Source organism: Heterodontus francisci, chromosome 20 (assembly GCF_036365525.1).
Source record: "Heterodontus francisci isolate sHetFra1 chromosome 20, sHetFra1.hap1, whole genome shotgun sequence".
NCBI classification, from domain to species: domain Eukaryota; kingdom Metazoa; phylum Chordata; class Chondrichthyes; order Heterodontiformes; family Heterodontidae; genus Heterodontus; species Heterodontus francisci.
In genome coordinates this window covers 89,148,554-89,156,267 of record NC_090390.1, presented here as the reverse complement: position 1 = coordinate 89,156,267, position 7,714 = coordinate 89,148,554, and positions in this window count along the sequence as shown.

Genomic DNA, 7,714 nt, shown 5'->3' with positions numbered 1-7,714 from the left:
TCCAGATGGCACTGCCCTCAGTACAGGTACGGCAGGCTCCAGATGGCATTGCCCTCAGTACCGGTACGGCAGGCTCCAGATGGCATTGCCCTCAGTACCGGTAGGGCAGGCTCCAGATGGCATTGCCCTCAGTACCGGTACGGCAGGCTCCAGATGGCATTGCCCTCAGTACAGGTACGGCAGGCTCCAGATGGCACTGCCCTCAGTACAGGTAGGTCGGACTCCAGATGGCATTGCCCTCAGTACAGGTACGGCAGGCTCCAGATGGCACTGCCCTCAGTACCGGTACGGCAGGCTCCAGATGGCATTGCCCTCAGTACCGGTAGGGCAGGCTCCAGATGGCATTGCCCTCAGTACCGGTACGGCAGGCTCCAGATGGCATTGCCCTCAGTACAGGTACGGCAGGCTCCAGATGGCACTGCCCTCAGTACAGGTAGGTCGGACTCCAGATGGCATTGCCCTCAGTAAAGGTACGGCAGGCTCCAGATGGCACTGCCCTCAGTACAGGTATGGCAGGCTCCAGATGGCACTGCCCTCAGTACAGGTACGGCAGGCTCCAGATGGCACTGCCCTCAGTACAGGTACGGCAGGCTCCAGATGGCATTGCCCTCAGTACCAGTACGGCAGGCTCCAGATGGCACTGCCCTCAGTACAGGTACGGCAGGCTCCAGATGGCATTGCCCTCAGTACAGGTACGGCAGGCTCCAGATGGCACTGCCCTCAGTACAGGTACGGCAGGCTCCAGATGGCATTGCCCTCAGTACCGGTACGGCAGGATCCAGGTGTTTATAGAGAGTGCGGAGACTCACCAGCCACAGCACCTGGGTGGAGACTGATCACACTGACTGAGGAGTTAAAGTGGGGGAGAGACCCTCCAGCGAAATCTCCAACAACTGCAAAAACCCCCTGAAAAACAGCTCTAGTAACATCACAACCAGGGAAGGAGCCGATGGGTGAGTTGCTGTAAGTGTTTCGAGTTAATTGTCTAAAAAGCAAAGGCCTGGCAGGGCACCTCAGCCCCGTGGAATACACATCCTGTGAGAAATCCTGGACACTTCACATAGCCTGGCAAACTGCATGTGCAGGAAGGGTCGCAAGCTGGAGCAGCTCGAGCTCCATATACTGAAAGAGTACTGCCCTGTAGGAAGGTCAGTACTGAGGGAGTGCTGCTCTGCTGGAGAGTCAGTACTGAGGGAGTGCTGCACTGCTGGAGAGTCAGTACTGAGGGAGTGCTGCTCTGCTGGAGAGTCAGTACTGACGGAGTGCTACACTGCTGGAGAGTCAGTACTGAGGGAGTGCTGCTCTGCTGGAGAGTCAGTACTGAGGGAGTGCTACACTGCTGGAGAGTCAGTACTGAGGGAGTGCTGCACTGTCAGAGGGTCAGTACAGATGGAGTGCTGCACTGTTGGAGGGTCATTTCTTGATATCATGCAGAGTGAATCGAATTGGCTGAAGTCTGGCATCTGTGATGCTGGGGACTTCAGGAGGAGGCCGAAATGGATCATCAACTCGGTACTTCTGGCTGAAGATTGTTGCAAGTGCTTCAGCCTTATCTTTCGCACTGATGTGCTGGGCTCCCCCATCATTGAGGATGGGGATATTTGTGAAGCCCCCTCCTCCAGTTAGTTGTTTAATTGTCCGCCACCATTCACAGCTGGATGTGGCAGGACTGCAGAGCTTAGATCTGATCTGTTGGTTATGGGATCGCTTAGCTCTGCCTATTGCATGCTGCTTACGCAGTTTGGCACGCAAGTATTCCTGTGTTGTAGCTTCACCAGATTGACACCTCATTTTGAGGTATGCCTGGTGCTGCTCCTGGCATGCCCTCCTGCACTCTTCATTGAACCAGGGTTGGTCTCCTGGTTTGATGGTAATGGTAGAGTGGGGGATATGCCGGGCCATGAGGTTACAAATTGTGGTTGAGTACAATTCTGCTGCTGCTGATGGTCCACAGCGCCTCATGGATGCCCAGTTTTGCATTGCTAGATCTGTTCAAAATCTATCCCATTTCGCATGGTGGTAGTGCCACACAACACGATGGAGGGTATCCTCAATGTGAAGGCGGGACTTCGTCTCCACAAGGACTGTGCAGTGGTCACTCCTACCAATACAGTCATGGACAGATACATATGCGGCAGGCAGATTGGTGAGGATGAGGTCAAGTCTGTTTTTCCCTCTTGTTGGTTCCCACACCACCTGCCGCAGACTCAGTCTAGCAGCTATGTCCTTTAGGACTCGGCCAGCTCGGTCAGTCGTGGTGCTACCGAGCCACTCTTGGTGATGGACATTGAAGTCCCCCACCCAGAGTACATTCTGTACCCTTGCCACCCTCAGTGCTTCCTCCAAGTGGTGTTCAACATGGAGGAGTACTGACTCATCAGCTGAGGGAGGGCGGTAGGTGGTAATCAGCAGGAGGTTACCTTGTCCATGTTTGACCTGATGCCATGAGACTTCATGGGGTCCAGAGTCGATGTTGAGGACTCCCAGGGCAACTCCCTCCCGACTGTATACCACTGTGCCACCACCTCTGGTGGTTCTGTCCTGCCGGCGGGACAGGACATACCCAGGGATAGTGATTGCAGTGTCTGGGACATTGTCTGTAAGGTATGATTCTGTGAGTATGACTGTCAGGCTGTTGCTTGACTAGTCTGTGGGACAGCTCTCACAACTTTGGCACAAGCCCCCAGATGTTAGTAAGGAGGACTTTGCAGGGTCGACAGGGCTGGGTTTGCCCTTGTCATTTCCAGTGCCTAGGTCGATGCCGGGTGGTCCGTCCGGTTTCATTCTTTTTTTTTTCCAAAATATACTTTATTCATAAAAATCTTTAAAAATTACATTGCCAAACAGTTTCCAAACAGCACCAAAAAATACAAACATTGCAAGGGAGATCAGTTTCCTTCAATACTGTCATCTGTTTCTTCCCAACCCTTCCGTTTCACAATTGTCATGTCAATTACAGTTTTACATTTACAGCAATTGAGAATATTAACGATACAGTTCGAGGGGTTTCCCATTGATCCAGCCCCTCAGTCCAGCTTGGTGGGGGAACCTTACACAGTGGTCTTTTCCCACTGAGCCTTTGCTGCGGCTGCCCCAAGCTTTAGTGCGTCCCTCAGCACGTAGTCCTGGACCTTGGAATGTGCCAGTCTGCAACATTCGGTGGTGGACAACTCTTTGCGCTGGAAGACCAGCAAGTTTCGGGCAGACCAAAGGGCGTCTTTCACCGAATTGATAGTCCTCCAGCAGCAGTTGATGTTTGTCTCGGTGTGCGTCCCTGGGAACAGCCCGTAGAGCACAGACTCCTGTGTTACAGAGCTGCTTGGGATGAACCTTGACAAAAACCACTGCATCTCTTTCCACACCTGCTTTGCAAAGGCACATTCCAGGAGGAGGTGGGCGACCGTCTCTTCCCCACCACAGCCAACGTGGGGGCACTGTGCGGAGGGGGCGAGACTTCGGGTGTGCATGAAGGATCTGACGGGGAGGGCCCTTCTCACCACCAGCCAAGCTATATCTTGGTGCTTGTTTGAAAGTTCTGGTGATGAGGCATTCCGCCAAATGACTTTGACGGTCTGCTCGGGGAACCATCCGACAGGATCCACCGTTTCCTTTTCCCGTAGGGCCTTGAGGACATTCCGTGCAGACCACTGCCTGATGGACCGGTGGTCAAAGGTGTTTTTCCACAGAAACTGCTCCACGAAGGATAGGTGGTACGGCGCCGCCCAACTGCATGGTGCGTTCCGCGGCAATGTGACCAGGCCCATCCTTCGCAACACCGGGGACAGATAGAACCTCAGCACGTAGTGACACTTGGAGTTTGCGTACTGGGGATCTACACATAGCTTGATGCAGCTGCACACGAAGGTGGTCATCAGGATGAGGGCCACGTTGGGTACATTTTTCCCGCCCATGTCCAGAGATTTGAACATCGTGTCCCTCCGGACCCGGTCCATTTTAGATCCCCAGACGAAGCGGAAAATGGCTCGGGTGACTGCCACAGCGCAGGAGTGGGGTATGGGCCAGACCTGCGCCACGTAGAGCAACAACGTGAGCGCCTCGCACCTGATGACCAGGTTCTTACCCACAATGGAGAGAGATCGCTGCCCCCACATGCCCAACTTTTGTCGTACCTTGGCTACTCGCTCCTCCCATGTTTTGGTGCACGCCCCGGCCCTTCCGAACCATATTCCCAGCACCTTCAGGTAATCTGACCCGACGGTGAAGGGGACAAAGGATCGGTCAGCCCAGTTCCCAAAGAACATGGCCTCGCTCTTGCCGTGGTTAACTTTGGCTCCCGAGGCCAGTTCGAACTGGTCGCAGATGCTCATCAGTCTGCGCACGGACAGCGGATCCGAGCAGAAGACGGCGACGTCATCCATGTACAGGGAGGTTTTGACCTGAGTGCCTCCACTGCCTGGGATTGTCACCCCTCTTATGCTCGCATCCTTCCTAATAGACTCAGCAAAGGGTTCAATACAGCAAACAAACAAGACCGGGGACAGAGGATTCTTTTTTTATCGACTTCGTAGCGGTTAGATACAACTGAATGGCTTGCTAGGCCATTTCAGGGGGCATGTAAGAGTCAATCACATTCCTGTGATATCGACTGGGAGGAGAGGGTATCCACTGGGAGGAAAGGGTATTTAAGGGGAGGAGAGAATATTTAAGAGGAGGAGAGCATATTTAATGACAGGAGAGGGTATTTAATGGGAGGAGAGAATATTTAAGAGGAGGAGAGGATATTTAAGGGGTTGAGCAGATATTCAATACAAACATCCTGGAATACGTCCAAGCAGAATTGGTAGCTGATCTGTGTCTGTCCCTTAGGATGATGTTTCTTTAAGGGATGAAACAGAAAAGAATCAATAACGAGTGACAGACAGCAGGAAAGATTATTTTAAATCGTATGGAAATTTGGAGTCAGGAGCTTGACTTTGTCATTCAAATACGTTCAAATTTAAATAGCATTTAGTCAATAAATGAAAGAACACCCCCCCCCCATCTTCCCACATTTACCTCTCTTGGCCCCACGTGGTGTCAATTCAAAACCTTCCTCCCTAAAACGGTCTCCAGGAAACTATGGGATAGGAATTAGTTGTGGGAAACAAGGTAAAGAGCCAACCAGACGCCCCTTTTACACCCGAGTTTGACAAGTTTCAATCCCTGTGTTCCCTCTTTAATAACAAACACTTCAATTCCCTTTGAACTTTTAACGTGCTAGAAAATTCCAGGATGTCCAACATTTGAAGTTTTGAACATCCTCTCTCCCCCCTGCTCCACTCCGCACCAACAGCAGAGTGTGAGTCTGAGGGACCCATTTCCCTCTTGTTTGTATTCAGAGAATGGGACAGTAAATAAGGTCGGGTAAGACGTTCCAAACTCATCTGAACTCTTCTTCTGACCCTCTCCTCACTCCAATATTGCCAGCCGTGCCTTCACCCACTCAATCCCACTCTCTGGAATTCTCTCCCTAAGCCCCTTACCCTCTCCACCTCAAAAACTCACCTCGTTCACCAGGCTTTGGTGCTGCCCTCCGAAAATCTCCTCTTTTCAGCTCCACGTCCATTTATGCTTCTGTGACGAGCCTTGGGATCGTTCTCTATGTTAAAAGGGGTGGGGGTTGATGGAGTCATAGAGTTATACAGCACAGAAACAGGCCCCTCGTGTCTGTGCCGGCCATCAAGCACCTATCTATTCTAATACCATTTTCCAGCACTTGGCCCATAGCCTTGTGTGCTATGGCATTTCAAGTGCTCATCTAAATACGTCTTAAATGTTGTGAGGCTTCCTGCCTCTACCTCCCCTTCAGGCAGTGTGTTCCAGATTCCAACCACCCTCTGGGTGAAAGGTTTTTCCTCAAATCCCCTCTAAACCTCCTGCTCCTTACCTTAAATCTATGCCCCCGGACTAATCTCCACTTGGAGAGGCAGGGATTAATCAAGGATAGTCAGCAGGGCTTTGTCAAGGGGAGATCATGTCGAACTAATTTGATTGAATTTTTCGAGGAGGTGACTAGATGTGTAGATGAGGGTAAAGCAGTTGATGTAGTTTACATGCAATTCAGTAAGGCTTTTGATAAGGTCCCGCATAGGAGATTGGTTAAGAAGGTCAGAGCCCATGGGATCCAAAATTGGCTTAGTGGCAGGAGGCAGAGGGTGATGGTCGAGGGTTGTTTTTGCGAGTGGAAGTTTATGACCAGTGGTGTACCACAGGGATCAGTGCTGGGACCCTTACTGTTTGTAGTGTACATTAATGATTTAGATGTGAATATAGGAGGTATGATCAGTAAGTTCGCAGATGACACGAAAATTGGTGGTGTCATAAATAGTGAGGAGGAAAGCCTTAGATTACAGGACGATATAGATGGGCTGGTAAGATGGGCGGAGCAGTGGCAAATGGAATTTAATCCTGAGAAGTGTGAGGTGATGCATTTTGGGAGGACTTACAAGGCAAGGGAATATACAATGGATGGTAGGACCCTAGGAAGTACAGAGGGTCAGAGGGACCTTGGTGTACTTGTCCATAGATCACTGAAGGCAGCAACACAGGTAGTGTGAGGGTGAGGGTTGATATAGGAGTGTGGATCGATTTATGGGTCAATGTGGGGGTTGATTTGAGGGTTGTTGTGAGAGTCGATATGGGGGTTGAGTGAGGGTGGGGGTCGATTTATGGGTCGATGTAGGGATTGATGTAGGGGTGGGGTTGATGTGGGGGATGATGTGGGGGATGGTGTGAGGGTTGATGTGGGGGTGGACGTGGTGGATGGTGTGGGGGTCGATAACTGAGAATGTCAGAGAAACAGGAGGTGAGAAAGAGCCAGAAACTGTGTCATGAATACGGAACTGAGTGAAACAGTGATATCCATCAGTGATACCTCTCTCTATTGATGATAATCCAGCTCCCTCACACTGTTGCTCAGTAACCCCTCTCCCCCAGCGCCCTGTGTTACTGACTGTATCTCTACTGATGTACTACTGTATTGCAGCACTCCCTCAGTACTGACCCTCCAACAGTGCGGCACTCCCTCAGTACTGACCCTCCGACAGTGCAGAACTCCCTCAGTACTGACCCTCCGGCAGTGCAGAACTCCCTCAGTACTGACCCTGACAGTGCAGCACTCCCTCAGTAATGACCCTCTGGCAGTGCAGAACTCCCTCAGTACTGACCCTCTGACAGTGCTGCACTCCCTCAGTACTGACCCTCCGACAGTGCAGAACTCCCTCAGTACTGACCCTCCGACAGTGCAGCACTCCCTCAGTACTGACCCTCCGACAGTGCAGAACTCCCTCAGTACTGACCCTCCGACAGTGCAGCACTCCCTCAGTAATGACCCTCTGGCAGTGCAGAACTCCCTCAGTACTGACCCTCTGGCAGTGCAGAACTCCCTCAGTACTGACCCTCTGACAGTGCTGCACTTCCTCAGTACTGACCCTCCGACAGTGCAGCACTCCCTCAGTACTGACCCTCTGGCAGTGCAGCACTCCCTCAGTAATGACCCTCTGGCAGTGCTGCACTCCCTCAGTACTGTAATTGTATCTGCTCAGATCCTGGACTCGGGCTTGAATTCACAATCCTCTGATTCAGAGGCAATGTGGATCTTAGAATTGTTTTAAATAAATCTGCCATAAACTCCCAGCACACGCCCTCCCCTGAAAAGTAATGCCATGGGAAGTCAGAGGACAGAGCCATTGTGTCACATGAGGGTGTGGCGATG